The sequence below is a fragment of the Camellia sinensis genome, chromosome 12 (assembly GCF_055761805.1).
Source record: "Camellia sinensis isolate YWXY chromosome 12, ASM5576180v1, whole genome shotgun sequence".
Classification (NCBI taxonomy): Eukaryota; Viridiplantae; Streptophyta; class Magnoliopsida; order Ericales; family Theaceae; genus Camellia; species Camellia sinensis.
In genome coordinates, this window is record NC_138972.1 from 28138807 (window position 1) to 28157007 (window position 18201).

Sequence of the window (18201 nt, forward strand, 5' to 3'; positions counted from 1 at the left end):
GTAATTCACTTAGCAACTTAGTTGGAATTTACTGGGTAATTTACTGAGAATTTACTAAGTAATTTTCGGAGAATTTACGGAGTAATTTATTAAGAATTTACTGAGTAATTTACTTAGAATTTATTGAATAATTTCCTAAACATTTACAGATAATTTTATGAGAACTCACAGAGTAATTTACTAAGTAATTTTTCGATAATTTACTGAGAATTTACTGAGTAATTTGTTGAGTAATTTACTGAGAATTTACCGATAAATTACTGAGTAATTTACAAAGAATTGATTGAAAATTTAACGAGTAATTCATTGTGAATTTATTAGGAATTTACGGAGTAATTTGCTGAGTAATTTACTAAGAATTTTCTGTGAATTTACTGATTAATTTACCAAAAATTTATACATAATTTACGGAGTAATTTACTCATAATTTTAAGTAATTCAAAACAAATTTTGTAATAATTTTCTTACTCAGAATTTTTTGAAAATTTACTGAATAATTTACTTAGTATTTTGCGAGTAATTTACTGAGAAATTTAGTGATAATTTATTGATAATTTAGAGAGTAATTTACTGAGAATTTATTCAGTAATTTACAGAGAATTTATTAAGTAATTTACTAGGAATTTACAGATAATTTACTAAGTAATTTAAATAAAATTTTCTAATAATTTATTGTGTAATTTTTAGAGAATTTGCAGAATAATTTATTGAGAATTTACAGATAATTTACTGAGTAATTTACAGAGAATTTATTAAAAATTTAACGAGTAATTTATAGAGAATTTACTAGGAATTTATAGAGTAATTTGCTGAGTAATTACTAAAAATTTATTGTGAATTTACGAAAAAAATTTCCAAGAAATTATACCGAATTTGCTGAGTAATTTACTCAGAATTTATTGAGTAATTCACAAAAAAACTTTTTCATAATTTTTTGAAAATTTACTTTGAATTTTGTGAGAATTTACTAAGAATTTATTGAATACTTTTTGAGAATTATGCTAGTAATTTATTGAGAATTTATTGAGTAATTTACTAAAAATTTAAAGATAATTTCTAAGTAATTTATAGAGAATTTACTAAGAACTTACCAAGTAATTTACTGAGAATTTATTGCGAATTTAATGAGTAATTGACCAAAAGTTTATAAAGAATTTTCTGAGAATTTACTGAATAATTTGCTTAGAATTTACAGAAAAATTCACAAAAAATTTTCTGAGAATTTACTCTGAATTTTCTAGGAATTTGCTAAGATTTTGCTGGCTAAGTTATTGAGAATTTTGCGAGTGTTTTATTCAGAAATTTACTAAGTAATTTTAGTGAGAATTTATTGAGTAATTCACTGAGAATTTATTGAGTAATTTACTAAGAATTTGTCGATAATTTATTGCGCAATGTACGGAGAATTTACAAAGTAATTTACTGATAAATTACTGAGTAATTCACTTAGCAACTTAGTTGGAATTTACTGGGTAATTTACTGAGAATTTACTAAGTAATTTTCGGAGAATTTACGGAGTAATTTATTAAGAATTTACTGAGTAATTTACTTAGAATTTATTGAATAATTTCCTAAACATTTACAGATAATTTTATGAGAACTCACAGAGTAATTTACTAAGTAATTTTTCGATAATTTACTGAGAATTTACTGAGTAATTTGTTGAGTAATTTACTGAGAATTTACCGATAAATTACTGAGTAATTTACAAAGAATTGATTGAAAATTTAACGAGTAATTCATTGTGAATTTATTAGGAATTTACGGAGTAATTTGCTGAGTAATTTACTAAGAATTTTCTGTGAATTTACTGATTAATTTACCAAAAATTTATACATAATTTACGGAGTAATTTACTCATAATTTTAAGTAATTCAAAACAAATTTTGTAATAATTTTCTTACTCAGAATTTTTTGAAAATTTACTGAATAATTTACTTAGTATTTTGCGAGTAATTTACTGAGAAATTTAGTGATAATTTATTGATAATTTAGAGAGTAATTTACTGAGAATTTATTCAGTAATTTACAGAGAATTTATTAAGTAATTTACTAGGAATTTACAGATAATTTACTAAGTAATTTAAATAAAATTTTCTAATAATTTATTGTGTAATTTTTAGAGAATTTGCAGAATAATTTATTGAGAATTTACAGATAATTTACTGAGTAATTTACAGAGAATTTATTAAAAATTTAACGAGTAATTTATAGAGAATTTACTAGGAATTTATAGAGTAATTTGCTGAGTAATTACTAAAAATTTATTGTGAATTTACGAAAAAAATTTCCAAGAAATTATACCGAATTTGCTGAGTAATTTACTCAGAATTTATTGAGTAATTCACAAAAAAACTTTTTCATAATTTTTTGAAAATTTACTTTGAATTTTGTGAGAATTTACTAAGAATTTATTGAATACTTTTTGAGAATTATGCTAGTAATTTATTGAGAATTTACTGAGAATTTATTGAGTAATTTACTAAAAATTTAAAGATAATTTCTAAGTAATTTATAGAGAATTTACTAAGAACTTACCAAGTAATTTACTGAGAATTTATTGCGAATTTAATGAGTAATTGACCAAAAGTTTATAAAGAATTTTCTGAGAATTTACTGAATAATTTGCTTAGAATTTACAGAAAAATTCACAAAAAATTTTCTGAGAATTTACTCTGAATTTTCTAGGAATTTGCTAAGATTTTGCTGGCTAAGTTATTGAGAATTTTGCGAGTGTTTTATTCAGAAATTTACTAAGTAATTTTAGTGAGAATTTATTGAGTAATTCACTGAGAATTTATTGAGTAATTTACTAAGAATTTGTCGATAATTTATTGCGCAATGTACGGAGAATTTACAAAGTAATTTACTGATAAATTACTGAGTAATTCACTTAGCAACTTAGTTGGAATTTACTGGGTAATTTACTGAGAATTTACTAAGTAATTTTCGGAGAATTTACGGAGTAATTTATTAAGAATTTACTGAGTAATTTACTTAGAATTTATTGAATAATTTCCTAAACATTTACAGATAATTTTATGAGAACTCACAGAGTAATTTACTAAGTAATTTTTCGATAATTTACTGAGAATTTACTGAGTAATTTGTTGAGTAATTTACTGAGAATTTACCGATAAATTACTGAGTAATTTACAAAGAATTGATTGAAAATTTAACGAGTAATTCATTGTGAATTTATTAGGAATTTACGGAGTAATTTGCTGAGTAATTTACTAAGAATTTTCTGTGAATTTACTGATTAATTTACCAAAAATTTATACATAATTTACGGAGTAATTTACTCATAATTTTAAGTAATTCAAAACAAATTTTGTAATAATTTTCTTACTCAGAATTTTTTGAAAATTTACTGAATAATTTACTTAGTATTTTGCGAGTAATTTACTGAGAAATTTAGTGATAATTTATTGATAATTTAGAGAGTAATTTACTGAGAATTTATTCAGTAATTTACAGAGAATTTATTAAGTAATTTACTAGGAATTTACAGATAATTTACTAAGTAATTTAAATAAAATTTTCTAATAATTTATTGTGTAATTTTTAGAGAATTTGCAGAATAATTTATTGAGAATTTACAGATAATTTACTGAGTAATTTACAGAGAATTTATTAAAAATTTAACGAGTAATTTATAGAGAATTTACTAGGAATTTATAGAGTAATTTGCTGAGTAATTACTAAAAATTTATTGTGAATTTACGAAAAAAATTTCCAAGAAATTATACCGAATTTGCTGAGTAATTTACTCAGAATTTATTGAGTAATTCACAAAAAAACTTTTTCATAATTTTTTGAAAATTTACTTTGAATTTTGTGAGAATTTACTAAGAATTTATTGAATACTTTTTGAGAATTATGCTAGTAATTTATTGAGAATTTACTGAGAATTTATTGAGTAATTTACTAAAAATTTAAAGATAATTTCTAAGTAATTTATAGAGAATTTACTAAGAACTTACCAAGTAATTTACTGAGAATTTATTGCGAATTTAATGAGTAATTGACCAAAAGTTTATAAAGAATTTTCTGAGAATTTACTGAATAATTTGCTTAGAATTTACAGAAAAATTCACAAAAAATTTTCTGAGAATTTACTCTGAATTTTCTAGGAATTTGCTAAGATTTTGCTGGCTAAGTTATTGAGAATTTTGCGAGTGTTTTATTCAGAAATTTACTAAGTAATTTTAGTGAGAATTTATTGAGTAATTCACTGAGAATTTATTGAGTAATTTACTAAGAATTTGTCGATAATTTATTGCGCAATGTACGGAGAATTTACAAAGTAATTTACTGATAAATTACTGAGTAATTCACTTAGCAACTTAGTTGGAATTTACTGGGTAATTTACTGAGAATTTACTAAGTAATTTTCGGAGAATTTACGGAGTAATTTATTAAGAATTTACTGAGTAATTTACTTAGAATTTATTGAATAATTTCCTAAACATTTACAGATAATTTTATGAGAACTCACAGAGTAATTTACTAAGTAATTTTTCGATAATTTACTGAGAATTTACTGAGTAATTTGTTGAGTAATTTACTGAGAATTTACCGATAAATTACTGAGTAATTTACAAAGAATTGATTGAAAATTTAACGAGTAATTCATTGTGAATTTATTAGGAATTTACGGAGTAATTTGCTGAGTAATTTACTAAGAATTTTCTGTGAATTTACTGATTAATTTACCAAAAATTTATACATAATTTACGGAGTAATTTACTCATAATTTTAAGTAATTCAAAACAAATTTTGTAATAATTTTCTTACTCAGAATTTTTTGAAAATTTACTGAATAATTTACTTAGTATTTTGCGAGTAATTTACTGAGAAATTTAGTGATAATTTATTGATAATTTAGAGAGTAATTTACTGAGAATTTATTCAGTAATTTACAGAGAATTTATTAAGTAATTTACTAGGAATTTACAGATAATTTACTAAGTAATTTAAATAAAATTTTCTAATAATTTATTGTGTAATTTTTAGAGAATTTGCAGAATAATTTATTGAGAATTTACAGATAATTTACTGAGTAATTTACAGAGAATTTATTAAAAATTTAACGAGTAATTTATAGAGAATTTACTAGGAATTTATAGAGTAATTTGCTGAGTAATTACTAAAAATTTATTGTGAATTTACGAAAAAAATTTCCAAGAAATTATACCGAATTTGCTGAGTAATTTACTCAGAATTTATTGAGTAATTCACAAAAAAACTTTTTCATAATTTTTTGAAAATTTACTTTGAATTTTGTGAGAATTTACTAAGAATTTATTGAATACTTTTTGAGAATTATGCTAGTAATTTATTGAGAATTTACTGAGAATTTATTGAGTAATTTACTAAAAATTTAAAGATAATTTCTAAGTAATTTATAGAGAATTTACTAAGAACTTACCAAGTAATTTACTGAGAATTTATTGCGAATTTAATGAGTAATTGACCAAAAGTTTATAAAGAATTTTCTGAGAATTTACTGAATAATTTGCTTAGAATTTACAGAAAAATTCACAAAAAATTTTCTGAGAATTTACTCTGAATTTTCTAGGAATTTGCTAAGATTTTGCTGGCTAAGTTATTGAGAATTTTGCGAGTGTTTTATTCAGAAATTTACTAAGTAATTTTAGTGAGAATTTATTGAGTAATTCACTGAGAATTTATTGAGTAATTTACTAAGAATTTGTCGATAATTTATTGCGCAATGTACTATGAATTTACAAAGTAATTTACTGATAAATTACTGAGTAATTCACTTAGCAACTTAGTTGGAATTTACTGGGTAATTTACTGAGAATTTACTAAGTAATTTTCGGAGAATTTACGGAGTAATTTATTAAGAATTTACTGAGTAATTTACTTAGAATTTATTGAATAATTTCCTAAACATTTACAGATAATTTTATGAGAACTCACAGAGTAATTTACTAAGTAATTTTTCGATAATTTACTGAGAATTTACTGAGTAATTTGTTGAGTAATTTACTGAGAATTTACCGATAAATTACTGAGTAATTTACAAAGAATTGATTGAAAATTTAACGAGTAATTCATTGTGAATTTATTAGGAATTTACGGAGTAATTTGCTGAGTAATTTACTAAGAATTTTCTGTGAATTTACTGATTAATTTACCAAAAATTTATACATAATTTACGGAGTAATTTACTCATAATTTTAAGTAATTCAAAACAAATTTTGTAATAATTTTCTTACTCAGAATTTTTTGAAAATTTACTGAATAATTTACTTAGTATTTTGCGAGTAATTTACTGAGAAATTTAGTGATAATTTATTGATAATTTAGAGAGTAATTTACTGAGAATTTATTCAGTAATTTACAGAGAATTTATTAAGTAATTTACTAGGAATTTACAGATAATTTACTAAGTAATTTAAATAAAATTTTCTAATAATTTATTGTGTAATTTTTAGAGAATTTGCAGAATAATTTATTGAGAATTTACAGATAATTTACTGAGTAATTTACAGAGAATTTATTAAAAATTTAACGAGTAATTTATAGAGAATTTACTAGGAATTTATAGAGTAATTTGCTGAGTAATTACTAAAAATTTATTGTGAATTTACGAAAAAAATTTCCAAGAAATTATACCGAATTTGCTGAGTAATTTACTCAGAATTTATTGAGTAATTCACAAAAAAACTTTTTCATAATTTTTTGAAAATTTACTTTGAATTTTGTGAGAATTTACTAAGAATTTATTGAATACTTTTTGAGAATTATGCTAGTAATTTATTGAGAATTTACTGAGAATTTATTGAGTAATTTACTAAAAATTTAAAGATAATTTCTAAGTAATTTATAGAGAATTTACTAAGAACTTACCAAGTAATTTACTGAGAATTTATTGCGAATTTAATGAGTAATTGACCAAAAGTTTATAAAGAATTTTCTGAGAATTTACTGAATAATTTGCTTAGAATTTACAGAAAAATTCACAAAAAATTTTCTGAGAATTTACTCTGAATTTTCTAGGAATTTGCTAAGATTTTGCTGGCTAAGTTATTGAGAATTTTGCGAGTGTTTTATTCAGAAATTTACTAAGTAATTTTAGTGAGAATTTATTGAGTAATTCACTGAGAATTTATTGAGTAATTTACTAAGAATTTGTCGATAATTTATTGCGCAATGTACTATGAATTTACAAAGTAATTTACTGATAAATTACTGAGTAATTCACTTAGCAACTTAGTTGGAATTTACTGGGTAATTTACTGAGAATTTACTAAGTAATTTTCGGAGAATTTACGGAGTAATTTATTAAGAATTTACTGAGTAATTTACTTAGAATTTATTGAATAATTTCCTAAACATTTACAGATAATTTTATGAGAACTCACAGAGTAATTTACTAAGTAATTTTTCGATAATTTACTGAGAATTTACTGAGTAATTTGTTGAGTAATTTACTGAGAATTTACCGATAAATTACTGAGTAATTTACAAAGAATTGATTGAAAATTTAACGAGTAATTCATTGTGAATTTATTAGGAATTTACGGAGTAATTTGCTGAGTAATTTACTAAGAATTTTCTGTGAATTTACTGATTAATTTACCAAAAATTTATACATAATTTACGGAGTAATTTACTCATAATTTTAAGTAATTCAAAACAAATTTTGTAATAATTTTCTTACTCAGAATTTTTTGAAAATTTACTGAATAATTTACTTAGTATTTTGCGAGTAATTTACTGAGAAATTTAGTGAAAATTTATTGATAATTTAGAGAGTAATTTACTGAGAATTTATTCAGTAATTTACAGAGAATTTATTAAGTAATTTACTAGGAATTTACAGATAATTTACTAAGTAATTTAAATAAAATTTTCTAATAATTTATTGTGTAATTTTTAGAGAATTTGCAGAATAATTTATTGAGAATTTACAGATAATTTACTGAGTAATTTACAGAGAATTTATTAAAAATTTAACGAGTAATTTATAGAGAATTTACTAGGAATTTATAGAGTAATTTGCTGAGTAATTACTAAAAATTTATTGTGAATTTACGAAAAAAATTTCCAAGAAATTATACCGAATTTGCTGAGTAATTTACTCAGAATTTATTGAGTAATTCACAAAAAAACTTTTTCATAATTTTTTGAAAATTTACTTTGAATTTTGTGAGAATTTACTAAGAATTTATTGAATACTTTTTGAGAATTATGCTAGTAATTTATTGAGAATTTACTGAGAATTTATTGAGTAATTTACTAAAAATTTAAAGATAATTTCTAAGTAATTTATAGAGAATTTACTAAGAACTTACCAAGTAATTTACTGAGAATTTATTGCGAATTTAATGAGTAATTGACCAAAAGTTTATAAAGAATTTTCTGAGAATTTACTGAATAATTTGCTTAGAATTTACAGAAAAATTCACAAAAAATTTTCTGAGAATTTACTCTGAATTTTCTAGGAATTTGCTAAGATTTTGCTGGCTAAGTTATTGAGAATTTTGCGAGTGTTTTATTCAGAAATTTACTAAGTAATTTTAGTGAGAATTTATTGAGTAATTCACTGAGAATTTATTGAGTAATTTACTAAGAATTTGTCGATAATTTATTGCGCAATGTACTATGAATTTACAAAGTAATTTACTGATAAATTACTGAGTAATTCACTTAGCAACTTAGTTGGAATTTACTGGGTAATTTACTGAGAATTTACTAAGTAATTTTCGGAGAATTTACGGAGTAATTTATTAAGAATTTACTGAGTAATTTACTTAGAATTTATTGAATAATTTCCTAAACATTTACAGATAATTTTATGAGAACTCACAGAGTAATTTACTAAGTAATTTTTCGATAATTTACTGAGAATTTACTGAGTAATTTGTTGAGTAATTTACTGAGAATTTACCGATAAATTACTGAGTAATTTACAAAGAATTGATTGAAAATTTAACGAGTAATTCATTGTGAATTTATTAGGAATTTACGGAGTAATTTGCTGAGTAATTTACTAAGAATTTTCTGTGAATTTACTGATTAATTTACCAAAAATTTATACATAATTTACGGAGTAATTTACTCATAATTTTAAGTAATTCAAAACAAATTTTGTAATAATTTTCTTACTCAGAATTTTTTGAAAATTTACTGAATAATTTACTTAGTATTTTGCGAGTAATTTACTGAGAAATTTAGTGATAATTTATTGATAATTTAGAGAGTAATTTACTGAGAATTTATTCAGTAATTTACAGAGAATTTATTAAGTAATTTACTAGGAATTTACAGATAATTTACTAAGTAATTTAAATAAAATTTTCTAATAATTTATTGTGTAATTTTTAGAGAATTTGCAGAATAATTTATTGAGAATTTACAGATAATTTACTGAGTAATTTACAGAGAATTTATTAAAAATTTAACGAGTAATTTATAGAGAATTTACTAGGAATTTATAGAGTAATTTGCTGAGTAATTACTAAAAATTTATTGTGAATTTACGAAAAAAATTTCCAAGAAATTATACCGAATTTGCTGAGTAATTTACTCAGAATTTATTGAGTAATTCACAAAAAAACTTTTTCATAATTTTTTGAAAATTTACTTTGAATTTTGTGAGAATTTACTAAGAATTTATTGAATACTTTTTGAGAATTATGCTAGTAATTTATTGAGAATTTACTGAGAATTTATTGAGTAATTTACTAAAAATTTAAAGATAATTTCTAAGTAATTTATAGAGAATTTACTAAGAACTTACCAAGTAATTTACTGAGAATTTATTGCGAATTTAATGAGTAATTGACCAAAAGTTTATAAAGAATTTTCTGAGAATTTACTGAATAATTTGCTTAGAATTTACAGAAAAATTCACAAAAAATTTTCTGAGAATTTACTCTGAATTTTCTAGGAATTTGCTAAGATTTTGCTGGCTAAGTTATTGAGAATTTTGCGAGTGTTTTATTCAGAAATTTACTAAGTAATTTTAGTGAGAATTTATTGAGTAATTCACTGAGAATTTATTGAGTAATTTACTAAGAATTTGTCGATAATTTATTGCGCAATGTACTATGAATTTACAAAGTAATTTACTGATAAATTACTGAGTAATTCACTTAGCAACTTAGTTGGAATTTACTGGGTAATTTACTGAGAATTTACTAAGTAATTTTCGGAGAATTTACGGAGTAATTTATTAAGAATTTACTGAGTAATTTACTTAGAATTTATTGAATAATTTCCTAAACATTTACAGATAATTTTATGAGAACTCACAGAGTAATTTACTAAGTAATTTTTCGATAATTTACTGAGAATTTACTGAGTAATTTGTTGAGTAATTTACTGAGAATTTACCGATAAATTACTGAGTAATTTACAAAGAATTGATTGAAAATTTAACGAGTAATTCATTGTGAATTTATTAGGAATTTACGGAGTAATTTGCTGAGTAATTTACTAAGAATTTTCTGTGAATTTACTGATTAATTTACCAAAAATTTATACATAATTTACGGAGTAATTTACTCATAATTTTAAGTAATTCAAAACAAATTTTGTAATAATTTTCTTACTCAGAATTTTTTGAAAATTTACTGAATAATTTACTTAGTATTTTGCGAGTAATTTACTGAGAAATTTAGTGATAATTTATTGATAATTTAGAGAGTAATTTACTGAGAATTTATTCAGTAATTTACAGAGAATTTATTAAGTAATTTACTAGGAATTTACAGATAATTTACTAAGTAATTTAAATAAAATTTTCTAATAATTTATTGTGTAATTTTTAGAGAATTTGCAGAATAATTTATTGAGAATTTACAGATAATTTACTGAGTAATTTACAGAGAATTTATTAAAAATTTAACGAGTAATTTATAGAGAATTTACTAGGAATTTATAGAGTAATTTGCTGAGTAATTACTAAAAATTTATTGTGAATTTACGAAAAAAATTTCCAAGAAATTATACCGAATTTGCTGAGTAATTTACTCAGAATTTATTGAGTAATTCACAAAAAAACTTTTTCATAATTTTTTGAAAATTTACTTTGAATTTTGTGAGAATTTACTAAGAATTTATTGAATACTTTTTGAGAATTATGCTAGTAATTTATTGAGAATTTACTGAGAATTTATTGAGTAATTTACTAAAAATTTAAAGATAATTTCTAAGTAATTTATAGAGAATTTACTAAGAACTTACCAAGTAATTTACTGAGAATTTATTGCGAATTTAATGAGTAATTGACCAAAAGTTTATAAAGAATTTTCTGAGAATTTACTGAATAATTTGCTTAGAATTTACAGAAAAATTCACAAAAAATTTTCTGAGAATTTACTCTGAATTTTCTAGGAATTTGCTAAGATTTTGCTGGCTAAGTTATTGAGAATTTTGCGAGTGTTTTATTCAGAAATTTACTAAGTAATTTTAGTGAGAATTTATTGAGTAATTCACTGAGAATTTATTGAGTAATTTACTAAGAATTTGTCGATAATTTATTGCGCAATGTACTATGAATTTACAAAGTAATTTACTGATAAATTACTGAGTAATTCACTTAGCAACTTAGTTGGAATTTACTGGGTAATTTACTGAGAATTTACTAAGTAATTTTCGGAGAATTTACGGAGTAATTTATTAAGAATTTACTGAGTAATTTACTTAGAATTTATTGAATAATTTCCTAAACATTTACAGATAATTTTATGAGAACTCACAGAGTAATTTACTAAGTAATTTTTCGATAATTTACTGAGAATTTACTGAGTAATTTGTTGAGTAATTTACTGAGAATTTACCGATAAATTACTGAGTAATTTACAAAGAATTGATTGAAAATTTAACGAGTAATTCATTGTGAATTTATTAGGAATTTACGGAGTAATTTGCTGAGTAATTTACTAAGAATTTTCTGTGAATTTACTGATTAATTTACCAAAAATTTATACATAATTTACGGAGTAATTTACTCATAATTTTAAGTAATTCAAAACAAATTTTGTAATAATTTTCTTACTCAGAATTTTTTGAAAATTTACTGAATAATTTACTTAGTATTTTGCGAGTAATTTACTGAGAAATTTAGTGATAATTTATTGATAATTTAGAGAGTAATTTACTGAGAATTTATTCAGTAATTTACAGAGAATTTATTAAGTAATTTACTAGGAATTTACAGATAATTTACTAAGTAATTTAAATAAAATTTTCTAATAATTTATTGTGTAATTTTTAGAGAATTTGCAGAATAATTTATTGAGAATTTACAGATAATTTACTGAGTAATTTACAGAGAATTTATTAAAAATTTAACGAGTAATTTATAGAGAATTTACTAGGAATTTATAGAGTAATTTGCTGAGTAATTACTAAAAATTTATTGTGAATTTACGAAAAAAATTTCCAAGAAATTATACCGAATTTGCTGAGTAATTTACTCAGAATTTATTGAGTAATTCACAAAAAAACTTTTTCATAATTTTTTGAAAATTTACTTTGAATTTTGTGAGAATTTACTAAGAATTTATTGAATACTTTTTGAGAATTATGCTAGTAATTTATTGAGAATTTACTGAGAATTTATTGAGTAATTTACTAAAAATTTAAAGATAATTTCTAAGTAATTTATAGAGAATTTACTAAGAACTTACCAAGTAATTTACTGAGAATTTATTGCGAATTTAATGAGTAATTGACCAAAAGTTTATAAAGAATTTTCTGAGAATTTACTGAATAATTTGCTTAGAATTTACAGAAAAATTCACAAAAAATTTTCTGAGAATTTACTCTGAATTTTCTAGGAATTTGCTAAGATTTTGCTGGCTAAGTTATTGAGAATTTTGCGAGTGTTTTATTCAGAAATTTACTAAGTAATTTTAGTGAGAATTTATTGAGTAATTCACTGAGAATTTATTGAGTAATTTACTAAGAATTTGTCGATAATTTATTGCGCAATGTACTATGAATTTACAAAGTAATTTACTGATAAATTACTGAGTAATTCACTTAGCAACTTAGTTGGAATTTACTGGGTAATTTACTGAGAATTTACTAAGTAATTTTCGGAGAATTTACGGAGTAATTTATTAAGAATTTACTGAGTAATTTACTTAGAATTTATTGAATAATTTCCTAAACATTTACAGATAATTTTATGAGAACTCACAGAGTAATTTACTAAGTAATTTTTCGATAATTTACTGAGAATTTACTGAGTAATTTGTTGAGTAATTTACTGAGAATTTACCGATAAATTACTGAGTAATTTACAAAGAATTGATTGAAAATTTAACGAGTAATTCATTGTGAATTTATTAGGAATTTACGGAGTAATTTGCTGAGTAATTTACTAAGAATTTTCTGTGAATTTACTGATTAATTTACCAAAAATTTATACATAATTTACGGAGTAATTTACTCATAATTTTAAGTAATTCAAAACAAATTTTGTAATAATTTTCTTACTCAGAATTTTTTGAAAATTTACTGAATAATTTACTTAGTATTTTGCGAGTAATTTACTGAGAAATTTAGTGATAATTTATTGATAATTTAGAGAGTAATTTACTGAGAATTTATTCAGTAATTTACAGAGAATTTATTAAGTAATTTACTAGGAATTTACAGATAATTTACTAAGTAATTTAAATAAAATTTTCTAATAATTTATTGTGTAATTTTTAGAGAATTTGCAGAATAATTTATTGAGAATTTACAGATAATTTACTGAGTAATTTACAGAGAATTTATTAAAAATTTAACGAGTAATTTATAGAGAATTTACTAGGAATTTATAGAGTAATTTGCTGAGTAATTACTAAAAATTTATTGTGAATTTACGAAAAAAATTTCCAAGAAATTATACCGAATTTGCTGAGTAATTTACTCAGAATTTATTGAGTAATTCACAAAAAAACTTTTTCATAATTTTTTGAAAATTTACTTTGAATTTTGTGAGAATTTACTAAGAATTTATTGAATACTTTTTGAGAATTATGCTAGTAATTTATTGAGAATTTACTGAGAATTTATTGAGTAATTTACTAAAAATTTAAAGATAATTTCTAAGTAATTTATAGAGAATTTACTAAGAACTTACCAAGTAATTTACTGAGAATTTATTGCGAATTTAATGAGTAATTGACCAAAAGTTTATAAAGAATTTTCTGAGAATTTACTGAATAATTTGCTTAGAATTTACAGAAAAATTCACAAAAAATTTTCTGAGAATTTACTCTGAATTTTCTAGGAATTTGCTAAGATTTTGCTGGCTAAGTTATTGAGAATTTTGCGAGTGTTTTATTCAGAAATTTACTAAGTAATTTTAGTGAGAATTTATTGAGTAATTCACTGAGAATTTATTGAGTAATTTACTAAGAATTTGTCGATAATTTATTGCGCAATGTACTATGAATTTACAAAGTAATTTACTGATAAATTACTGAGTAATTCACTTAGCAACTTAGTTGGAATTTACTGGGTAATTTACTGAGAATTTACTAAGTAATTTTCGGAGAATTTACGGAGTAATTTATTAAGAATTTACTGAGTAATTTACTTAGAATTTATTGAATAATTTCCTAAACATTTACAGATAATTTTATGAGAACTCACAGAGTAATTTACTAAGTAATTTTTCGATAATTTACTGAGAATTTACTGAGTAATTTGTTGAGTAATTTACTGAGAATTTACCGATAAATTACTGAGTAATTTACAAAGAATTGATTGAAAATTTAACGAGTAATTCATTGTGAATTTATTAGGAATTTACGGAGTAATTTGCTGAGTAATTTACTAAGAATTTTCTGTGAATTTACTGATTAATTTACCAAAAATTTATACATAATTTACGGAGTAATTTACTCATAATTTTAAGTAATTCAAAACAAATTTTGTAATAATTTTCTTACTCAGAATTTTTTGAAAATTTACTGAATAATTTACTTAGTATTTTGCGAGTAATTTACTGAGAAATTTAGTGATAATTTATTGATAATTTAGAGAGTAATTTACTGAGAATTTATTCAGTAATTTACAGAGAATTTATTAAGTAATTTACTAGGAATTTACAGATAATTTACTAAGTAATTTAAATAAAATTTTCTAATAATTTATTGTGTAATTTTTAGAGAATTTGCAGAATAATTTATTGAGAATTTACAGATAATTTACTGAGTAATTTACAGAGAATTTATTAAAAATTTAACGAGTAATTTATAGAGAATTTACTAGGAATTTATAGAGTAATTTGCTGAGTAATTACTAAAAATTTATTGTGAATTTACGAAAAAAATTTCCAAGAAATTATACCGAATTTGCTGAGTAATTTACTCAGAATTTATTGAGTAATTCACAAAAAAACTTTTTCATAATTTTTTGAAAATTTACTTTGAATTTTGTGAGAATTTACTAAGAATTTATTGAATACTTTTTGAGAATTATGCTAGTAATTTATTGAGAATTTACTGAGAATTTATTGAGTAATTTACTAAAAATTTAAAGATAATTTCTAAGTAATTTATAGAGAATTTACTAAGAACTTACCAAGTAATTTACTGAGAATTTATTGCGAATTTAATGAGTAATTGACCAAAAGTTTATAAAGAATTTTCTGAGAATTTACTGAATAATTTGCTTAGAATTTACAGAAAAATTCACAAAAAATTTTCTGAGAATTTACTCTGAATTTTCTAGGAATTTGCTAAGATTTTGCTGGCTAAGTTATTGAGAATTTTGCGAGTGTTTTATTCAGAAATTTACTAAGTAATTTTAGTGAGAATTTATTGAGTAATTCACTGAGAATTTATTGAGTAATTTACTAAGAATTTGTCGATAATTTATTGCGCAATGTACTATGAATTTACAAAGTAATTTACTGATAAATTACTGAGTAATTCACTTAGCAACTTAGTTGGAATTTACTGGGTAATTTACTGAGAATTTACTAAGTAATTTTCGGAGAATTTACGGAGTAATTTATTAAGAATTTACTGAGTAATTTACTTAGAATTTATTGAATAATTTCCTAAACATTTACAGATAATTTTATGAGAACTCACAGAGTAATTTACTAAGTAATTTTTCGATAATTTACTGAGAATTTACTGAGTAATTTGTTGAGTAATTTACTGAGAATTTACCGATAAATTACTGAGTAATTTACAAAGAATTGATTGAAAATTTAACGAGTAATTCATTGTGAATTTATTAGGAATTTACGGAGTAATTTGCTGAGTAATTTACTAAGAATTTTCTGTGAATTTACTGATTAATTTACCAAAAATTTATACATAATTTACGGAGTAATTTACTCATAATTTTAAGTAATTCAAAACAAATTTTGTAATAATTTTCTTACTCAGAATTTTTTGAAAATTTACTGAATAATTTACTTAGTATTTTGCGAGTAATTTACTGAGAAATTTAGTGAAAATTTATTGATAATTTAGAGAGTAATTTACTGAGAATTTATTCAGTAATTTACAGAGAATTTATTAAGTAATTTACTAGGAATTTACAGATAATTTACTAAGTAATTTAAATAAAATTTTCTAATAATTTATTGTGTAATTTTTAGAGAATTTGCAGAATAATTTATTGAGAATTTACAGATAATTTACTGAGTAATTTACAGAGAATTTATTAAAAATTTAACGAGTAATTTATAGAGAATTTACTAGGAATTTATAGAGTAATTTGCTGAGTAATTACTAAAAATTTATTGTGAATTTACGAAAAAAATTTCCAAGAAATTATACCGAATTTGCTGAGTAATTTACTCAGAATTTATTGAGTAATTCACAAAAAAACTTTTTCATAATTTTTTGAAAATTTACTTTGAATTTTGTGAGAATTTACTAAGAATTTATTGAATACTTTTTGAGAATTATGCTAGTAATTTATTGAGAATTTACTGAGAATTTATTGAGTAATTTACTAAAAATTTAAAGATAATTTCTAAGTAATTTATAGAGAATTTACTAAGAACTTACCAAGTAATTTACTGAGAATTTATTGCGAATTTAATGAGTAATTGACCAAAAGTTTATAAAGAATTTTCTGAGAATTTACTGAATAATTTGCTTAGAATTTACAGAAAAATTCACAAAAAATTTTCTGAGAATTTACTCTGAATTTTCTAGGAATTTGCTAAGATTTTGCTGGCTAAGTTATTGAGAATTTTGCGAGTGTTTTATTCAGAAATTTACTAAGTAATTTTAGTGAGAATTTATTGAGTAATTCACTGAGAATTTATTGAGTAATTTACTAAGAATTTGTCGATAATTTATTGCGCAATGTACTATGAATTTACAAAGTAATTTACTGATAAATTACTGAGTAATTCACTTAGCAACTTAGTTGGAATTTACTGGGTAATTTACTGAGAATTTACTAAGTAATTTTCGGAGAATTTACGGAGTAATTTATTAAGAATTTACTGAGTAATTTACTTAGAATTTATTGAATAATTTCCTAAACATTTACAGATAATTTTATGAGAACTCACAGAGTAATTTACTAAGTAATTTTTCGATAATTTACTGAGAATTTACTGAGTAATTTGTTGAGTAATTTACTGAGAATTTACCGATAAATTACTGAGTAATTTACAAAGAATTGATTGAAAATTTAACGAGTAATTCATTGTGAATTTATTAGGAATTTACGGAGTAATTTGCTGAGTAATTTACTAAGAATTTTCTGTGAATTTACTGATTAATTTACCAAAAATTTATACATAATTTACGGAGTAATTTACTCATAATTTTAAGTAATTCAAAACAAATTTTGTAATAATTTTCTTACTCAGAATTTTTTGAAAATTTACTGAATAATTTACTTAGTATTTTGCGAGTAATTTACTGAGAAATTTAGTGAAAATTTATTGATAATTTAGAGAGTAATTTACTGAGAATTTATTCAGTAATTTACAGAGAATTTATTAAGTAATTTACTAGGAATTTACAGATAATTTACTAAGTAATTTAAATAAAATTTTCTAATAATTTATTGTGTAATTTTTAGAGAATTTGCAGAATAATTTATTGAGAATTTACAGATAATTTACTGAGTAATTTACAGAGAATTTATTAAAAATTTAACGAGTAATTTATAGAGAATTTACTAGGAATTTATAGAGTAATTTGCTGAGTAATTACTAAAAATTTATTGTG